The 20,615-nt window shown below is 41.9% G+C and overlaps 1 long non-coding RNA gene across 1 annotated transcript; it reads right to left on the bottom strand.

Moving 5' to 3' along the window:
- Positions 1-4,823: 4,823 nt before the first annotated feature.
- On the bottom strand, positions 4,824-16,666 carry LOC145720809 (uncharacterized). The gene is made up of 3 exons (XR_014144019.1): positions 16,386-16,666; positions 7,069-7,442; positions 4,824-6,939 (listed from the first exon to the last, which is right to left on the bottom strand). It is a non-coding gene; the product is annotated as an uncharacterized LOC145720809 (long non-coding RNA).
- Positions 16,667-20,615: the final 3,949 nt, after the last annotated feature.

Raw genomic sequence — 20,615 nt, 5'->3', positions numbered from 1 at the left:
ACAAACTGAGGGTTGCTGGCGTGGTGGGTGGTGGGAGGGATTTAGTGGCTGGTGAGAGACATTGGTAGGGTATGTGCTATGATGAGTGCTGTGAATTGTATAAGACTGTTGAATCACAGATCTGTACCTCTGAAACAAATAATACACTATATGTTAAAAAAAAAAAAGGAAGATAGCAGGAAGGGAAAAATGAAGGGGGGGGGAATCAAATGGGGAGACAAACCATGAGAGACTTTGGACTCTGAGAAACAAACTGAGGGTTCTAGAGGGAAGGCGTGTGGGGGGATGGGTTAGCCTGGTGATGGGTATTAAAGAGGGCACATACTAATGGAGCACTGGGTGTTATACGCAAACAATGAATCATGGAACACTACATCAAAAACTAATTATGTAATGTATGGTGGTTAACATAACATAATAAAAAATAAATTTAAAAAAATAAAATATATAAAGAACATATACAATTCAACACCAAAAATAAATCATCCAATTAAAAAATGGACCGAGAACCAGAATATTTTTCCAAAGAAGATATACAGATGACAAACAGACACATGAAGATTATTTTTAAATAATTTTCTCCCTTTTGAGTGGTTGAAGAACACTTTTCTGTGTAGGTGAAATTTAGAAATGTCAAGAGAAGTTACCCAGTTTTTAGAAGTTTCTTAAATTCCCTTGGTCAACATTTAGTGAATTCTTTCAATCATAACTATCTTGCAAAGACAAGAATAGATCAGAGAAAACTTCCAGAAACAATGACAAAACATGGCAATAAATACATATCTATCAATAATTACTTTGTATATGGGGTGCCTGGGAGGCTCATTTGTTAAGTGTCTGCCTTCGGCTCAGGTCATGATCCTGGGATAGAGCCTTACATCTGGCTTCTTGCTCTGCAGAGAGTCTACTTCTCTCTCCCTCTCTCTCTCTATCTCTCAAATAAATAAATACAATCCTATATAAAAAGACATAGGGTGTCAGACTGGATTAAATAACAAGATCCATCTATATGCTGCCTATAAGAGACTCATAGACCTAAAGACACCTAGAGATTGAAAGTGAGGGGATGGAGAAATATTTATCATGCAAATGGATGTCAAAAGAAAGCCAGAGAGGCGATACTTATATCAGACAAACTGACTTTAAAATAAAAAATAAAGGGTATGTGCTATGGTGAGTGCTGTGAATTGTGTAAGACTGTTGAATCACAGACCTGCACCTCTGAAACAAATAATACATTATATGTTAAAAAAGAAAAGAAAGAAGAAGAAGTGGAAGAAGAAGAAGAAGTAGAAGAAGAAGATGATGATAGCAGGAAGGGAAAAATGAAGGGGGGGAAATCAGAGGGGGAGATGAACCATGAGAGACTATGGACTCTGAGAAACAAACTGAGGGTTCTAGAGGGGAGGCGGGTGGGGGGATGGGTTAGCCTGGTGATGGGTATTAAAGAGGGCACATACTGAATGGAGCTCTGGGTGTTATATGCAACAATGAATCATGGAACACTACATCAAAAACTAATAATGTAATGTATGGTGATTAACATAACATAATAAAATAATAAAATAAAATAATATAAAAATACAACAAGAGACAAAGAAGGGAAGTGTATAAAGGGGACAATCCAACAAGAAGATGTAACAATTCTAAATATTAATGCACCCAACATGGGAGTACTCAAATATTAAAACAATTAATAACAAACATAAAAACTCATTGATAGTAATGCAATAATAGTAGGGAACTTTAACACCCCACTTACATCAATGGATAGATCATCCAAACAGAAAATGAACAAGGGAAAAATGGCTTTGAATGACACACTGGACCAGATGGATTTAACAGATATATTCAGAACATTCCATCTTAAAATGGCAGAATACACATTCTTTTCAAGTACACATGGAACATCTCTAGAATAGAACACACATTAGGTCACAAAACAATTCTCAACAAATACAAGAAGATTGAAGTCATACCATGTACCTTTTCTGAAAATAACACTTTGAAACTAGAAGTCAACCACTAGGAAAAATATGGAAAATACATCAATACAGGGAAGGTTAAACAATATGCTACTAAACAACTAATGGGTCAAAAAACAATAATAAACAATGAATGGTTCAACCAGGAAATCAAAGAAGAAATTAAAAAAAAATACATGGAAACAAATGAAAATGAAAACACAAGGGTCCAAAACCTTTGGGACACAGGATATATGGTCATAAGAGGGAAGTATATAGCAATACCACCCTACCTCAAGAAGCAAGAAAAATCTCAAACAACCTACCCTTACACCTAAGGGAGCTAGAAAAATAATAATAAATGAACCCTAAGGTTAGCAGAAGGAAGGAAATAATAAAGATTAGAGCAGTAATAAATGATATAGAAACTAAAAAAAACAAGACAGATCTATAAAACCAGGAGCTGGTTCTTTGAAAAAAAAATTAATAGAATGATAAACCTCTAGCCAGAGTTATCAAAAAGAAAACAGAAAGGACCCAAATAAATAAAATCACAAGTTAAAGAGGAGAAATAACAACCAACCCCACAGAAATACAATTATAAGAAATATTATGAAAAACTATATGATAACAAATTGGACAAACTGGAAGAAATGGATAAATTCCTAGAAACATAAACTGAAACAGGAAGAAATAGAAAATTTGAGCAGACCCAAAACTAGCAAAGACATTGAATCAGTAATCAAAAAATCTCCCAACAAACAAAAGTCCATGGCCAGATGGCTTCCCAGGGGAATTCTACCAAAATTTAAAAAAGTTAATACCTGTTCTTCCCAAACTGTCCCCAAAAAATAAGAAAGGAAGGAAAACTTCCAAATTCTTTCTATAAAGGCCAGCATTACCTGATACCAAAACCAGATAAAGACACTTCAACTTATATTACAAAGTTGTAGTAATCAAAACAGTATGGTACTGGCACAAAAATAGACATATAGATCAATAGAACCGAATAGAAAGCCCAGAAATGTACCCACAACTATTTGATCAATTAATCTTTGGCAAAGCAGGAAGGAATATCCAAAGGTAAAAAGACTGTCTCTTCAACAAATGGTGTTGGGAAAATTGAACAGCAATATGTAAAAGTATGAAACTTGACCACTCTTTTTACACCATACACAAAAATAAATTCAAAATGGATTAAGGACCTAAATGTGAGACCTGAAATCATAAAAATCCTAGAAGAGAGCACAGGCAGTAATTTCTCTGACATTGGCCATAGCAACTTCTTTTTAGATATGTCTCCTGAGGCAAGGGAAATAAAAACAAAAATAGACTATTGGGACTATATTAAAATGAAAAGCTTGTGCACAGTGAAGGAAACAACAAAACTAAAAGGCAACCTACAGAATGAAAGAAGATATTTGCAAATGACATATCTGACAAAGGGTTAGTATCCAAAATATATGGATAACATAAAATTCAATACCTAAAAAATGAGCAGAAGACATGAATACACAGTTTTCCAAAGAAGACATACAGGTGACCAAAGGGCACATGAAAAGATGTTCAATACCCCTCATCATCAGGGAAATGCAAATCAAAACTATAATGAGATATCACCTCACACCTGTCAGAGTGGCTAAAATCAACAACACAAGAGACAACAGATGTTGGAGAAATGGGAACCCTCTTGCACTGTTGGTGGGAATGCAAACTAGCACAGCCACTCTGGAAAACAGGATGGAGGCTCCTCAAGATGTTAAGAATAGAGCTACCCTATTCTGAAAATCTTTTCTACTTCTCTTTATTACTCATATATCCCCTTTGTTTATCTCTTTCATCTGAGCTGCAGCAGAATCCCTTTCTAATTATACAGTTTGCTTTTCTTTAATTTCCAATGTGCTATTTACTTCAGTAATCACACCTCTTTTAATATCTAATAACTACTTTTGAGACTGCTGCTTTTCATAACTATCTAATGCTCCTCCACCAATTCTCCATCTTTCCTGCATCTCTCAAAAACATGAGTTAGAGTTTGGGTGGTTATTGTTGAAGCACTTTGCTCTTTTTACTGTTTATTTCTCCTTCCTAGGGAAACTTTATTTGGCAGGAAACCATTTGTTTCAAATGCTCACACTGGTGCTGTTCTTAGAGAATTGTAGATTACCTAGGTTCTGTGATCTTGCTCTTTGCAAACATGCTTCATTCATACTGAGAGCTAAGATGAGCTCCGTCAGAGATCTTGTAGGTCAGTTTTTCATGGCTACTGACTGTGATACAGAATTTTACAACTTAAGGCCCTTGAGGCTTGGCCCAGGGCCCATCCCGAGCCCCAACACACCTTCCAGGCCCACCCCCCCCCCCCGTTGGCCCAGTCCCCACCAGATAGAAGAGAGGCTTTATAGAGCTTCCTCAGATTTGGCCCTGTGTGGTTCTAAAGACTTCAAAAATGTCCTTAGGCTCAGTGCATAGACACCCAGGCTTTGTCCTCTCCCTGTTCTGGCTGCTCAAATAGCTCTCTACCCAACAACGAGTCTCATTGCTCTCAAACTCATTGTTGGTGAGCTTTAGCAGTTCTCTTACACCTGCTCTTATCTTACTGTGCCACCATGCCATGTATATTCATTTTTGTCTCTGCAGTCAGAATGCAAGTCCATTGAAGTTGTTTTTCTTTCCCTTTCTTCTCTTTCTTTCTTTCTTCTTTCTTTTCTTTCTTTCTTTCTTTCTTTCTTCTTTCTTTCTTTCTTCTTTCTTTCTTTCTTTCTTTCTCTTTCTTTCTTTTCTTTCTTCTTTCTTTCTTTCCTTTCTTTCTTTCTTCTTTCTGTCTTCTCTTCCTTCCTTCTTTCTTTCTTTCTTTCCTTTCTTTCTTCCTTTCCTTTCTTTCTCCTTCTTTCCTTCCTTCCTTGCTTGCTTGCTTCCTTCCTTCTTTCCTTCCCTTCATAAATTGCAGATGGGTTTAGAGTTTGAACTTTAGAACTACCTGGGTTTAAATGTATTCTATGTGCTCCTTTCTGTGATACCTCAGCAAGATACTCAACCTTGTCCAGCCTCTGATTCTTTTGCTGTCAAATGACAATAATATTGATCAAGAAGGATTGGGTAATAACTAGAAATAATGTTTATAAAATGTCTTCTATATTCAGGAACAATTTTATTAATAACTTTTTTTTTTGTGGAACAGGACTACGTATATGGATATGGAGATACTCCTTGTACTCAAGTTGAACAAACAAACTAGCCATACTGCACAAGAGTAATGTCTGCAGTTTAAAGATGTGAATCTCATAATTGGTCATTTCCACTTTCCCACCAAATCATTTTTGCTACATAGAATTCTATTCAAAGTAATGTGTCTCCAACTATTTTCAAATTCCAAAATTATTTTTATGATTGGTCCCAAAATCCCTCCTCCCCTAAGTAAAAAATAAAACCTTCAGTCACCAGAAGCCAAGGATTCATAAAACTTCCTGGAGAGACCACCTGGACTGTGTAACTTTTTAACAAGCACTGCCAATCTTGTCTCCAAGACATTGTGGCCTATATGAGTTGCTCTGTCTCCCCTCCCTGTTGAGGTTCACACTCCTGAGGACCATTCCAGACTCTGAGGTCCCCACCTATCCTTGCTCTTCCTGGGCCCCATCCTTCAGTGTTCCTGTCTGACCACAGTTCCAAGACCCACAATCCCTTCCCTCTGGAACTCCAGCCTACCTGTGTCCCCTAATCAGAGCCCACCCAAGGACCATCCAGGAGCTATAGGAGCAGGTCTGTCTTCAAAGATCTCACCACCTCACAAAACCCATGAATCACAATGCACTGTGATGTGCAACCTTATGAATATATAAGAATAAGTGTATGAATAAGTGTCCACATGCATACTAAAATCAGACTATTTTCTCTGGGGACAGGAGTTAAGCAAGGCTTGGAGGAGAATAATGAACACATAGGCAGGCCTGGCCTGGACACAAAGCAACCCCACCACATGCTGTTGTGTGTCCCCTTATGTGCCCTTATTTGTGAAATGGGGTAATAATATCTCCTCCTTTCTGTTCTTGTGAAAGTGGCATTTGTAAGGCACTTTGTACTTTATCCCACAAATGTTAGCCATTTAACTACAATCACTATGCATTAAATACCTGAAAAATCATTGAGGATGATCTTACTTATTCATTCATGCAGTTGCCATTTCTCAGACACCTACCCTCTGCTGTTGGAAGGGAATAGAGTGAGGCATAAGACACATTCCCTGTCTTTATTCTAACAGATGAGATAAATGAGATGAAAACACACATCCCACCAGGAGAAGGTGACAGGTTTTATAATTAGGTAATCAATGCCAAAGAAGAAGTAATTGTGAAGTAAAGCACCTTCTTCCACATCATCACTTGTAAAAGTTGGGAGCAGGCAGATTTCTAGTCCACCTCTAAGGAGTGGGCCAGAACTCTGCATCAATCCTGCATCCTGTAGTCTGAGGAAAGGTTCTGCTTACCAGGTCTGGATACAATGCCAAGGTTATAATTAGCAACAATAAATTATAATGCAAAACTTAGCTACCCTCTGTGCCTGAATCTGACTGTGCGCCAGGCATAGGAATGCAACCAATAAATAGTAAAGCATCCCTCTCTTCTTCCTTAGTCCTTCAGAAATGAAGAAGCTGATTTCCAGGGCCTGATTTATAGATTCCGGAACAGTTTGCTGGATCTCCTTGGTCAGCTCAGCTGCACACCTGGCACAGAAGCCTGGAAGAGCTGTGTTTGTATCACATACACTTTTTTAATGCCTGCAGGGATGTCATCCAACTCAGTCCTAAGTGAAACTGGGGATTAGAAGATGAAGAAGATGACAGCCTGATCCTATTTTTATTTCTTCCTGTTGGTATTGCTAACTGGCCACAATAGGCACATCTTCATACTTTCCTTTGTGGCTAGTGCTCTGATCAATGAATGGCTCTTGAATCCTTTTTTAGTGACTTCACACACTACAAAGGGAAAACAAATTGCCAAAAAAAAAGAAGAAAAATAGCTTAAATTTGATCATGAGTCACAAGAAAACATTTAAACATCAATGAAACATGCTATAAGTGCTAGATAAAATGAGAAAATCAAACCTGAACCTTCTCCTCGTGATCTCGTAGTCTGGGGGCGGCAGGGTGAGAGCAGCCGGAGCCAGAATTCAATGATAGGGCCCTGGCAAGTGCGTCAGGGAAAGCTTCGTGCAGGGCCAAGGGCTGAGCAGGGTTGAGGAATGGATAGCAGTGGGGTATGCAAGGGGAAGACAGAGCTGAGCTGGGAGGGAGAGCTTCCCATGGACCCAAAGAAGTAGAAAGGGAACGAACGACCATTGTGTAATGGACAGAGAGGCTGGAGAGGAGCCAAAGAGGTGAGCAGGGGCTGTGCTACTGCAAGCTCCGGCACCAAAGTAAGGTTTGAGGTCTGCTGTCAGTTTTCAGGTATCACGCACTGGGAAATGGCATTTTACCACCTGCAGGATGCAGAGAACAGACTTGAGATGAATGAGACCAAAATTATCTTCTAGCACCTTAGGGCCAAGACCCAGGATTTGTCTTCATGCAAAAACATCCCAGGAGCAGGAGGACCTATGGGGCAGAGGGCTGTTCCCCACACCCTTCTCTTCACAAAGTGGTCCTAGGCATGGAGCTGTATCACCATTCTACTGTGTTGAAATCTCCCTGTGGCCAAGGCCTTGTCCACCATCTGCTTCCCAGGACTCCACTCTGCCTCCCAGGTTGAGCTCCTCCTTTCAGCCCCATGGTTAGTCCTTGGCCTCTGCTGGTCCTTGCTGTTTAGCAGCTGATTTACATTGTCACCTCACTGCCAACTAGCTGGTGACATCACTCACAGCGGCCGCCAGCCCCGGAGGGAAGCCAGTTTCCTCCAGAATCAAGTTCTGTCCAGACATATGCACCAAGAAGGCTGGCACTTTCCACTTGATTGATGCATGGAGAATTTCCTCTTAGTGGATCTGATGGAATGAGGCTTTGCTCTAGTCTGCTTTCATACCCATGGTTTCAAATTCTTGTGCTCATTAGCTTGATCCTATTTTTATTTCTTCCAAGCCTCTCTCCTTGTCTTTACTCAGCCTCTGAGGCAGTAGCTTACAAAACAAAAGCTATCTTTTCTGGAGCTATGATTTAGAGTGAAGATGTGGCACATATGTAGATCTATGGCAGCCCAGCCGAAGGCAAGCACTGTACACTCACAGGTGCCTACTGGCCAGTGCACTGCTTGTGTGTGTCTCACTGTGTGCCATGTTTTCCTCACACAACAGGCTGCAGATAGTTTGTGGGTGCTTTTTATTTTAGAGTACAGAATGACTAATTCTACCGAGTGGTGTCTGCTGGTGGGTTCCATGTGCCAATCGTGTGTGGAGCCCAGCCAGACAGAGGAGCTGCTTCCTGGAATGACATGTTCAGAGCAGAATTGGTACTATCAAGACATACATGCAAATGAAAATGTGTTAGAGCTATGGTTCTGATAACATGGATATAGCTCATGGTTACTGTCATGATTACAGACTGTCCCAGCTTTTCTGTCCCTGTTGAAGAAATAAAGCCATAAATGCTTTGGTCGTTGTTGTATCTCTTGTGAGATGGTGATGGACAGAACTCAGTGAAGACCTCTGCCATCACCTGGTATTTCCAAATTCCAATTTTAACCATAAAACTACTGACTATTTTCACCAGGACAGTGTAAGCAGTACCATCTGTCAGAGTCCTGTTTGATCATAGCTTAAGGACAGGAGAGACCTTTGTCACAAATATCCTGCTGGGTTGTATATTTATGTGCCAAGGAAAGATGTCTCAAACATTAGTGGAACATCTGTTGAAGTCTGTGTACTCAGAAATCACAAAAATAACATGGAAGCAAGAAGAAGCCAGAGCCACATAGGCGGGTTCTCGTTAAATTGCATAAACCTTGCAATGCATCATAGAAGGCATCAAAGCAAGTCTCCTTCATGCGATTAATCAAATCATTTTAGCTACCAGCGACTCTCAGGGATTTTACAGAGATCACAAGAAAAAACAAAACAAAACAAAAAACCGGTGAATCCTTGTGATCCCCAAAGGCATCAGAAAGATTTGCTACATGTGATCTCAACAGAGGATTAAAGGACAAGAGCTGGTTCATTTAGAATCAACCATGTTCTGCAACATGAGAAAAATAAATCAAGATGTGTTCTCTGTTTAAAAGAGTGCATAATACTACCATCTTCACTTCCGTATATTTGCCAAAAAGGATATCACCTCGATGATTGCAGTGGTGTCTACTGGTGGGAGCACCACTAATGCCATCATGGGACATGTTCCAAACCATGCCTCTCCCATGCTGGTGTGGCTCACTTGGTGCTGAGTGCTTTGAATGACTTATTATGGCCTTGGACCTGTTAAAATTATCTGAAATTGCAATCATTCATCAATTTCTTTGCCCACAAGCAGGAATTTAGTTGATGGCTTTGGAAGTGGAGACTTTATCAATTGCCTTAAACACATGGCCCATACACCCAGCCCTTCAGTGACCTGTCATGCATGTGCTGGGAGCGAATGCAGGAGAGGCCCTAAAAGCTGTCTGTTTTCTCAGGCCACTGCCTATTGGGTCTATCAGGAATATCCACCCAGACTGCACATTAAGACCACCTGAGGACTGCTATAAAAATGCAGACGCTGGCCCTGCAGGCTATGCATTTAATATAATTGGGCTAGAGTTGGTTCAGATGTTTAGCTTTTCTCAGAGTCCACCAAGAAGTGAATCCAGTGCAGATGGAGTTGAGAACAACTGGCCACTGTGTGCAGAAGAAAGAAGTCTCCCACTTTTCCCCTTCTTGAATAAACAACATTTTTTTAAGTAAAGAATATTTTCACAACAGTGATATTTGCAACCTTTGAGTAAGAGATTTCACAAATATTTTCCACTCAAATCACCCCAACTCTGTTTGAACCTCCTCTTCAGTTTTGGTGGCAGCATCTGACGGTTCGCTGCTGCCACTGTGACCTGAGTATACGGGAATTGGGGCTGCCATACATGAGCAGATGAGTCATCTCCCTCTCTTTGATTTTTTACTCTTCTCAACAGCTGACCTGCTTTTCCAATGTTGACATATTCCTTGCAAGTAGAATTTAAAGTAACACATGTCCAGTTAGGGCCACGTTGAAAGAGTGCTTTTTTCAGCTGGTTTCATTCTAGGATCTACAGCCCCTCTACTCTAGGCAGAAAGCCTTCAGGTGGCCCAGCCATATTCTCTGATTCCATTGAGGGTGTTAGGCACAGCCCAAAGCAAGTGTTCATTTGCTAATTGTTGTTCCCGCCTGTATGGGACCTGGTGGGTAAATATAGCTAGACCAGGAAAAAAGTGAATGTTTTGAGACCCATGCCTCTGGCAAAATATGGTTATTATCATAAACCATCTGCAGCAACAGAACTAAACCAAGGGTGGGGTAGGGGAGCTTACTCAAAGTCGATCTGCTTTTTATTATCACCAGTCTGAAGAATGTCAGTGATAACATGCTTCTCCTCTGAAAAATCTTTATTTTTTTTAATTTTATTTATTTATTCATGAGAGACAGAGAGAGAGAGAGAGAGAGGCAGAGGGAGAAGCAGGCTCCCAAAGAGCAGGGAGCCCGATGCAGGACTCGATCCCAGGACCCTGAGATCATGACCTGAGCCGAAGGCAGACGCTTAACCATCTGAGCCACCCAGGCGCCCTCCTCTGAAAAATCTTATGCTGGCTTAAGTTCCAAACAATTGCTGCTATTACTGTTGAGTTTTAATAAAAAATGTTAGCCTCAAATTAGCACATTTTTATGACGTATCTTTAAATAAAGATTGTATTCTACATGGAAGGTGATTCAGAGACCTCCCTTTATATAGTTTGCCCTAACACACACCAACTCAACCAACTCAGCTATCTGTGTTTATTCAAACTTTCATCAAAATTTCATCTTCTTGGGTGCAGTTTGCAATTCCATCCCTGAAAGTACTCATATTCTTGTATTTAAACAGTACATTCAAAGTTGCCAGTCATAGCATAAAATCAAACACACAGAACTAGAGTCATTTTAACTCTGTAATTCTGTCTGACCTCAACAAGTTTTCATTTGTGTTGAAATTTTAAAATGGTGAAGCAGTAGAGATTACAAGGTATAATATCTTTTGTTTGGTAAGTGCAAAATTTATTTCATACATAAAATACTTTTATTTAATAATATATTTAAAATTGAATCTAGTCAAGAAAATTGTATCACTGGCTATGACAGGATCATTAATGACAGTAATTTTGTGGAGCAGAGGAAGGAAAGAAATAGCATACTTCATGTGGCAATTCTGCTGGGTGTGCCCCTGCAGCCCAGTGTCGACAAGTGGCAGTTTGTCTTTACCCTCAGTCCTTGGGATTCTGTAGTCCAGCCCTAGCCCTGCCTCATTCCCCACGTAGCCTTGGGAATTCACTAAATTCTTAGGGTATTTCTTCATCAACAAAGTAAAGCCCGGGGAGAAGAACACATTTCGGAATTGAGATCAAATGTTCATTCTGAAGCATATGGTGCATTCACTACTCTGAGGCACTTGCCACACAGAAAGATGAAACATGCAACTCATGAGAAGTTAACCATTTAAGATGCCAGCACAAAATAAATCACAAAGCAGAAAATCATAGATGAGGAGTGAATGGAGTCAGCAATTCCTGCTCTTAGTCAGAGCTTGGAAGGGGCTAGGGAAGCATTCTAAACACAAGGGGTCTTGGGTCAGCTTCTGGAAAAGCTTCACTTAGTTTTATTTAATTTACAAGCCAAGTCTCATTTTGCTGGATCAATGCAGTCCTTTTTGAGCCAGGACCTTTGATCCCCGGGAATAGTACTGACATAGTGTAAGGATGGAAGGGGCTCCTGGAGGCAGGCATAGCCAGCTCTGTGTCTGCACCCGGCGCTCAGGTCTCCATGATCATAGTGCATTCTGCTTTTTTCCTATCAGATGAACAGGTTGTGAATCCCATTTCCCCAGACACCAGCACATTTCTCCCAACAGTACAGAAATCCTGTGTATGCTTCCGCATTATCCTGGGACCTAGTTCTCAAGGGTTCTATCCAATCTCTACCTCCGGGGATATAACACTACCACCCACCCTGTGCTCAGGTAGAGCAGCAGGAAATGGCTGAATAGCATTCTGCAGTGCAGAAATCTTTGGGTTGGCCAAGAATGAGCATATATGCTCAGACATGCCTTGAATTTTCACACCAGAAAGCTGATTTGATTTTTTTTTCCCCTACACCCAAGAAACCAGCTTTCCTCATATTCAGATTTACACTGTTGCTGCCAATCAGGCCATGTATAGCTGTCCTCACTGTAATTCCTCTGGTTTATTTATAAGGCTGCTTTCTGAATTCTTGCTTCTCCAGATTCTCTGTTCCCCTGGGAGCAAAGGAAAACCAGGCTGCCCTACATTTACTGCAGCTCAGTGTTCTCTGAAATGCAATTAAAATGTTAAGGAAGATGGACAATCAATATTTCATAATCTACACAAAAAAATCTCCTTCCTTAATGGACTGGTGTGGGTTGCAATACTGGACATGAGCCCGAGGCTATGTCTACAAAATGCCAAAGCAACTAGTTGCAAGTGAATAATTTCTATCTCATTTTCAGTCTCCTCTACCCAGTTCCCATCTTGGCCCTCCTCCCCATAAGTGGTTAACAGGACAATTTGTTCTGACATTGTGGAAGGCAGGGCCACAAACCTGGAGACTCGGATGCAAAGCAGGAATGAATACTGAATGACAGAGCCTTTCTAGGACTCGCCTTCACTTTCTCCAGGAGGAGCACTACAAAACATCACCATTCTGTGTTGTTACAAAGGTGTTATTCCAGAGGTAAATGAACATACAAGTGCTGAGCACACATATTACCACTCCAGCTTTCTCTATATCCCAGACCTGGTCCCAGAATCCTTTCCATGAACCCCCATATGGCCATGACCACCTAGCTGCAGAACCTGAAGGGAAAAGGATTTGCTGTCAGGAGCTCAGGGCTTCTCATATGTCCTGTCATTTTCCACCTCCCCCAGATGCCCAAAGAATATCAAAGCTCCCTTTCATTTAAATGTGGCAAATGGGGCACAGAGTGCTGCCTAACAGCCTGTCATGATCCGCAGCTAGGAAGAAACAGAGTGAGTTTGTAGTCACTGTCTGCAAAGTCCCAGGCTCCTTCCAGTGACCCACATGCCTCCCACTCACCATGCATCAAGGGAGCATTCTCTGTGCTCCAGGCACCATGTCGGACATCGGGACATAAGTAAACCAGAGCAGCCTTTCCTTTCAGAGCTCTCACACTGTGGGGATAATGGTTACCCCTGCTCATGAATGAGGCACTGCTCCTGCTTTGGGGGATAAGACAAGGTTGATGTTAGCACTTGCAACCTAAGAGAGGATGTTGTAAGCCTAGCATACCCCCTGAGGTGAGGCAGAGAGTGATGCCTGCTGGACCATAGCAGATCACCCCTGTGGCCCAGGGTGACCAAGGGTGGACACATGCATGGACATGGAAGCTGGTGTCTGAGGAGGTTTCAGATAGGAGACTAAGGCAGGCAGCCTAACAAACTAAAAAGTACAAAGCTAGGAGGTTAGGTTAGAGGTTAGGTGAGGTTAGAGGATGGGGGAAGGGCACAGAGAGAGACTTTGTGTTGGGAAGTGAGAGTCCGCATTGCTATGGGGTGAGCAGTCTGTGTGTGAGAGCCCTGTGCTGGCACTTTCAGTGCCACCAACTGTGTGAGAAAAGCAGTGTCTCAGAAGACAGGGTCCGGAGATGTAAGGGATCTGTACTGGTCACATGCATGGATGAAGCCAAGCAGGAATACCTACCCCAAAGCCTGTGGCCCCCACCCCAACCCTGCAAGAGGACGCCCAAGTGGCAGGCCTTGGGAATCCAAACTGCACCTGCACCATGCTGCACATATGAGAAGTGGGAAGCTGAGAGGGTGGACTTCGTAGTTTAGACAACAAGAAATAGTTGAATACCTTTGTTAAGTTATTTATTTATTTGAGAGAGAGAATGGGGGGGAACATGAGTATGGGGAAGGGCAGAGGGAGAGGGAGAAGCAGGTTCTCTGCTGAGCAGGGAGCCAGACGCAGGACTCGATCCTAGGACCCTGGGATCATGACCCGAGCTTAACTGACTGAGTCACCCAGGTACCCCCTGAATATTTTTGATAAAGAAGATTAAATGATATAATCAAAATTGTGTCTTATGATGGTTGGCCTCACTTTGGTGCACAGCATGAAATGTTTCAGGGGAACTGAGTGAGGTCGGCAATTGGGAGATGATCCTACATCCAGGTAGAATGACAGTCTGGAAGGAACAGGAGGAAGAAAAGAAAAGGGAATGGACGTGGGGGACCCTGAGGGGGGCTGACCCCTGACTGGGAATCAAAGGGGATTCAACTTCCAAGTGCCCAGGGGATAAGGCAGGGACCCGGAGGCTAGGGGCAGGAACAGGTACTGGAAGGAAGATGCCAGACCTCATCAGTGTGCAGATGTCTCCATTACAGTGCACCAGAAGTGATGCTATTTTTTCAAGAGCACTTGGAAATGGAACTAAATTAACTAGGTTATTTTGAGCAGGTAAAGTCAAGAGTGTCTGCCCAGAAACCATGTTAATGGGAGGACTGAGTTTCTGGAAGACCTGAAGCCAGTGTCTGGGCACAGAGCAGGACTCAGGAGGCAAAACGCATGGAAGGCCTTACCTCTCTCTGAAAGTAGTGGATGGAGGCAGACACGCTGCCTGTAATACTGGCCTTCTTTGTCTCCCCCATGCCTGCCCTCACGGCATCATGAGATTCTGTGGCTCACTTGAACATAAAACACAGGCAAGGGAATAAGGCTGTCACCCAGCTCTGCCACCACTCATATTATGGCCCACTCTGGTGTTTGGTATCCTCTCTGAAAGCAGGAGGTCAGATTAGATTATCTCTGAGGCCCTTTCCATGAATCCTTGAGTATTTCTGAATACCCTCTCAGGACCAGACTCACAAATAGCAGAATATTGCCATGGGTACCTGAAGATATCAAATATCCAGGTAAGACAGGAAGGTTGCAGCTGGGGGCTTTCTCTCTGCAGAAAATAAGCCATGGGCTCTCAGCCAGGCACATCCAGATTTGAATGTGGTCTATCACTTGCTGCTTGTGAGCCCTGAGTAGGGTGGTTATAGAATAAAGCAGTGTATAATGAAGCAATACGTTCAATTCTTCGGATAATAAATGCTACAATGCTCAACATGAGATGACACAGTCCAGGAAGGCTTCTGGGAGGAAGTGAGGTTTGAAATCCTGTGAGTGTGTAATGTAGGAATGGGCATGTGTGGGGAATAATAAGCAGAAAGGCTGTGGGAGGGAATACCAGCTGTCTTCCCAGAAACAGGTACAGTGTGCTTTACAGAAACAGAAGATGGGAGCAGTAGGTCAGGTGAGAATCAGTACAGAATAGGATGGACCAGGAGGGCTCCCTTGATGAGTTGCATCCATCTCTGGCTGAGATAAATGCATCCTTCTGGTGTCCCAATCCCACAACTTTCTAAGAGGGTCAAATAAGCCCACCTTTCGTCATATGTTGTTTTCCTTCCTCTGAGTATACATCATGGGCCCAGAGCTACTGGGACATGTCAATTTTGCTTAGCTCTAAGAGAATTTTTTTTATAAATACAAGCATGTGGTGAAAAAAACTTCATACAAAATGTTATATTTAAACACAAGATAATCCAGAAAATATTATTTGATGTAAATCCCTTGGACTCTTTTGGAGCCTTGCCTCCAGCCTCCTCAGCCAGAAGAAAAGCTGGTCACTTGACATTTTTTCTCTCCCTTTACCCTCACCCAAGCCCTGAGAGGCTCAAAGATAGTCAAAGAGTGGGGGACACATAATGAGTTTGCCCTTGATGTAGAGCCCACAAAGTCTAGGCAACCAGCAGGTCCTCTCTCTGCACCAGAAGTGGGTCTTCCCCACCCTGCCATCTGTCAACACTTAAGGTATTATATCCAGCACCTTTGTGCTCTCCTGCAGTGATGTTCCAAATGACTGACCTTGTCTCACATCGGGGTCCCAGCCAGTGGTCAGGACACCACTCCCCACTCCAATTTATGCTCAGTTCCGACTTGGTGTGTGCACCCCAAACATTAGCTTATTGAACAAAGAAGCACACAACTGAGCCAAGGGTAGATTTCCATTTCCCAAGGCCAAGCCCTCTGCTGGAGGTGTGGAACCCTTCTAGGAGCCCCAGTCTTTATCTGATAATTCATCAAAAATTCTAGAAAGAAATATGTTTGCCTGGTAATGAATTTGCTCCGTATACTCTGAACAGAATGAAGTAAGAATAAAATGTAGTTTTCCATCTGAACATACGGTCTTCTATTAATTGCGTTCCTCTTACCTTAAGTAGAAATATGAACTCCTTGTGGCAGTTCCTCTTCTTTTAAGAGAGGCATTTTCTTAATTATTGCCCTGACAAGGAGGAAATATGTTCTGAAGAGTGTGGGGATTATAATACCAAACATGTTCTGATAATTCACATCAGCAATGTACTCAGCGGGCTTCACTGATAAGGTTTTTAACAGTGTGCCCCAACTCCAGGTCCAGCAGTATTTTAAGGATGGGCACAGTTCCCTGCACACATGCAACTCATCTTTTATTTTTTTAATTATTATTATTATTTTAACTAGAAATATTTCTTATTAAGAGATAACCAGGCCAAGGGCATCAAGGTCCCAGCTAATCTAGGTTTCTTATCTGGACTACCACAAGTAAAGCCTCCCAATGCCCTGGTATAGCCTGTGTGGGTGTGCACCAGGCTCTAGAGGCAACTATCCTTCCTCAGTCACTGAGGCACTGAGATCCAGCTTATGAGATCTAAGATGAGCAGGTGAGGCTTCCTTTAGGAAAGCCAGGAAATTGGTGAGTGTTGCTTCTTTCTTCCAGACAGCTACCCACAACTGCCTAAATAACCAACAACTGGGGATGGTGTGGAGACTAACAGTCAGAGGGACTGGCCTCAAATCAGGCCAGCAGCAGCTTGAAGGTGGGCATGATTTGCAAGCAGTCTCAGAGAGGTCTGGTTGTTCTACAGAGCACCTCTGCATGGCTGTAGGGATAGGGGCTCCAAAACCCCCCCTGGCTCCCCACCACACACAGACATACATAGCCATACACACACTCTCTCTCTCCCCATGCTGCTACTCCAACCAGAACACATTTGTCCTCAACTGTTCTACCTGAAGCTGGAATTTAGGAAAGGTTATTGCACCTCAAAATACCTGATTGTCATTAGCTTATGACTAAAGAATTGACTTTGGACACAGACAAACTTGTTTGCCTCCCAACTCCCTCATCTATTTATGGTATGGGCTTGCATAACGTCAATCATACATCAAGCAGCCTCTCAGAACCTCGTTCTTCTTACCTGGAAAATAAGGCAAATACTGGCTATCTTACAGTTTTTGTGACAAATGGGTGAGAAAAAAAAACTGTTTCCATAGTAGCTGGCACTGAGAAGATAATAAGTGAATATTAGTTATTATCTTAACTAATATTATTATGTGAGGCTTGCTCTCAGCTATTTACTCATTCATCCAAAAACTATTCATTGAGCACCTTCTATGAGTCAAGAACTCATTTTACTAAATGATATTACCTGCAATAAATTACAGCTAATTTACAAATATTTGTAAAAAAAATTGAAGTGTTTATATCTTTACCCCAAAAGAATCAATTCATGTACAATATTGAATCATTATGTTGTATACTTGCAACTAACATGTCAATTTTACCTCAAGCAAAAAAAAGAATTGATGCAGTGATACCACCAATAATCCATGTCTCTGTAGGTCTATAATGTGTTTGTTTGCACCCCATTCCTGTTCACTTGTACCTCAGCACACCCTTCTTGGGTTTGGTGCCCTGTCAAAATGGGAAAGAGTACAGAGTTTGTGGAAATAGGATTGTAATAAATGGAGAGGGAAATGCTATAGGGCAAGCAGACACTGAGTAAGACCGAGGTTTCCCAGAAAAAGTAAAATTTGAATTGGGTCTGACAATGTCATTGGTAGGTATATATTTCTTGAGTGAGTTCATGAAATCCAGCATTTCTCTTCCCTCCCAACACCCTAATTTCTCTTGAGAAACCCGCTTTATCCCATCAGTCCATTTCAATTACCACAGTGGTTGGTCCTAGGGTGGGCACACATCCCAATCAGGGCCAGTGAGAATGATGCCGGGGCCTTATGCTGGTATCGCTAGAAATAGAGACCTTCTCTCTCTTCCAGATGTGCACAAGGGAGGGTGTCAACCTGGAGTTCTGGGGGGAGGTGGAAGGACTGCAGGAAAGTGAGACTGGAAGATAAGAGATGAAGGGGACACTTCCTGACCCATCATAGAGCCCTATCCAGATACAACAAGGCCTTGGCTTTGGATTCTTCAGTTATTCTAGCAAATGAAGTCAATCCAATTTGAGTGGGATTTTCTGAAAAAGGAGCTTTGAAAGACAAAGACATAGAGTATGTTTTAACAAACACTTCCCAACACTCCTCAGGGAAAAACTGGTGCAAGCCCTTAGCCAAGTATCTCTAAGGGGAAAATATGTCTGGCTCTGCTGTGGTTCTTTTTCCTCATGTATCACCAGTTCTGCTGTTCCCCATAGCTCCCCATTGAGTTTTCATTTCCATTTTACATAGTTCTTGTAAGATATATAAATATTTTTTCTTGGTCTCCTGTAATAAATGTTATCTAAGTTTAGAGTCATTCTCAAGTGTATACTTGTGTTGCCAGTCATTTTTTTCTCTGCATGGCTGTAGGAATAGCCTACAGACTCTTTTTTCCCAGACTTTTACAGAAATAAGACTGACTTGTGTCCATCATCTACCACTCCTGAGAAACATCTCCACAACTGGATGTTTGCTGCTTTTAGAGGGCTCAGCCCAGACTTACCCTAGTGTTTGCTTTCCTGAGTTTTCCTACTTGTACATCCAGTTTTGTCTTTCACAGTGGCAAGCAGGTATTTACCCTGGTCACTTTTTTACATTTAAAGGAACCCCCTTTATGGCTCTGAGCTGAGAATCCACTTTTTGGTGGAAAGAATAATGTGATACGTCCTGTGTTGCACTATTAAATGTCCCTTGTGTCCTGGTAACTTTACGCTTCATGTTTAATGTTCCTCACTTTTTCTCACATGGACTTCATTGTTTATGTCCTTCCCTTATTCTGAATGCCCTCTGGTCCAACTCTTCTCCACCATTCTCTGGGTCCTCATTTTTCAGGGATGGGATAAAATTCTTTCTCCTCAATGGAGTCTTCTCTACCCATACTCTGAGGTAGTGATTCTGCCTCTGTATTTGATACTACTTGTGCCTCCACCTGCCTTGTTGTTTGTGTGTTTCTCCCACACTAATTTATGAGATCTGCTAAGAAACAACTGCCGACTTGGTCTCCTGGGACGATGTAGGTGGTTAACAAATGTGTGTTAAAATAAATTTAATTGAACCAAGCTTGAAGTAATCTAAAAACTGGCAGTAGGGAAATAATTTAGTAAATTAACATCTCCAGACAGATATGGTCCTAGAGTTTATAGTGGAAAGCCAGCAATTAATGATTTGGTGCATCCTTTCAGACTGAGCTGTGCACAAGCTTCATGAGCATTGTTGATGGCCTGAGCAGCATTAATAATTCAGATGCTATATTTGGAAAGGCTGGTGTAGTGCCAGAGCTGGATGAAAAGGCAAAATGACTCAAGCCAAAAGAAGAGGAAGGAAGAAAATGGTAAAACACAGTTCTAGGGTGCCTGGGTGGCTCAGTTGGTTAAGTGACTGCCTTTGGCTCAGGTCATGATCCTGGAGTCCCTGGATCGAGTCCCGCATCAGGCTCCCTGCTCGGCAGGGAGTCTGCTTCTCCCTCTGGCCCTCCCCCCTCTCATGTGCTCTCTCTCATTCTCTCTCTCTCTCAAATAAATAAATAAAATCTTTAAAAAAAACAAAAACAAAAACAAAAAAAACCACAGTTCTAATTTTGACTACTATTTGGAAATCTCCAGCTCTCAATTTTATATGCAAAGCATGTCAGACTCACAAATGAACTAGGGGAGATTTCTTCAATAGCAACAAAGGAAAGGATACAATTTATGTGGGAGGTTGAAAGTAAAGCATGAAAAAATTAAAATCCTTGATAAATAATTTGGAGAATTTTTAAAACATTTGAGACAGAAATTTTCAAGTGTCACTGGGTATATTCATCCCTGAAGTGGTTTCCCCAAGGTTTTGTGTCCTCTTGGTATAGAGAGAGCAGAATTTCTGTGAAATACTACAGTCATAATGAAGAGAGGGTACCTTGGGAAAAGAAAGCAGTTTATATGCAGAAGTGGAGGAGGAAGAAAGGACATGGATTGCACTAGCTCCTCAAATTAACAAATATTTACTGTAGCCACAAACTCCTAGGTGCAGGTTATTAACCTGGGAGCTAGGAAAATACAACCAGACCCAAGCCTTTCCCTCTCTCTGCTCCCCAAAAGCTCACTGTGAGAAGCAGAAGACAAGGCAGGAACCTATGAAAAGGTAAATAGGGATCTAGTGCCTACAGGACACTGATGAACATGGAGAGGTGAGAAGGCTGTTCCCAA

This window comes from Leptonychotes weddellii, chromosome 3, assembly GCF_054177405.1.
Source record: "Leptonychotes weddellii isolate Sample4059 chromosome 3, ASM5417740v2, whole genome shotgun sequence".
In the NCBI taxonomy this organism is placed as follows: domain Eukaryota; kingdom Metazoa; phylum Chordata; class Mammalia; order Carnivora; family Phocidae; genus Leptonychotes; species Leptonychotes weddellii.
This window is presented reverse-complemented; position numbering and strand designations above follow the sequence as displayed.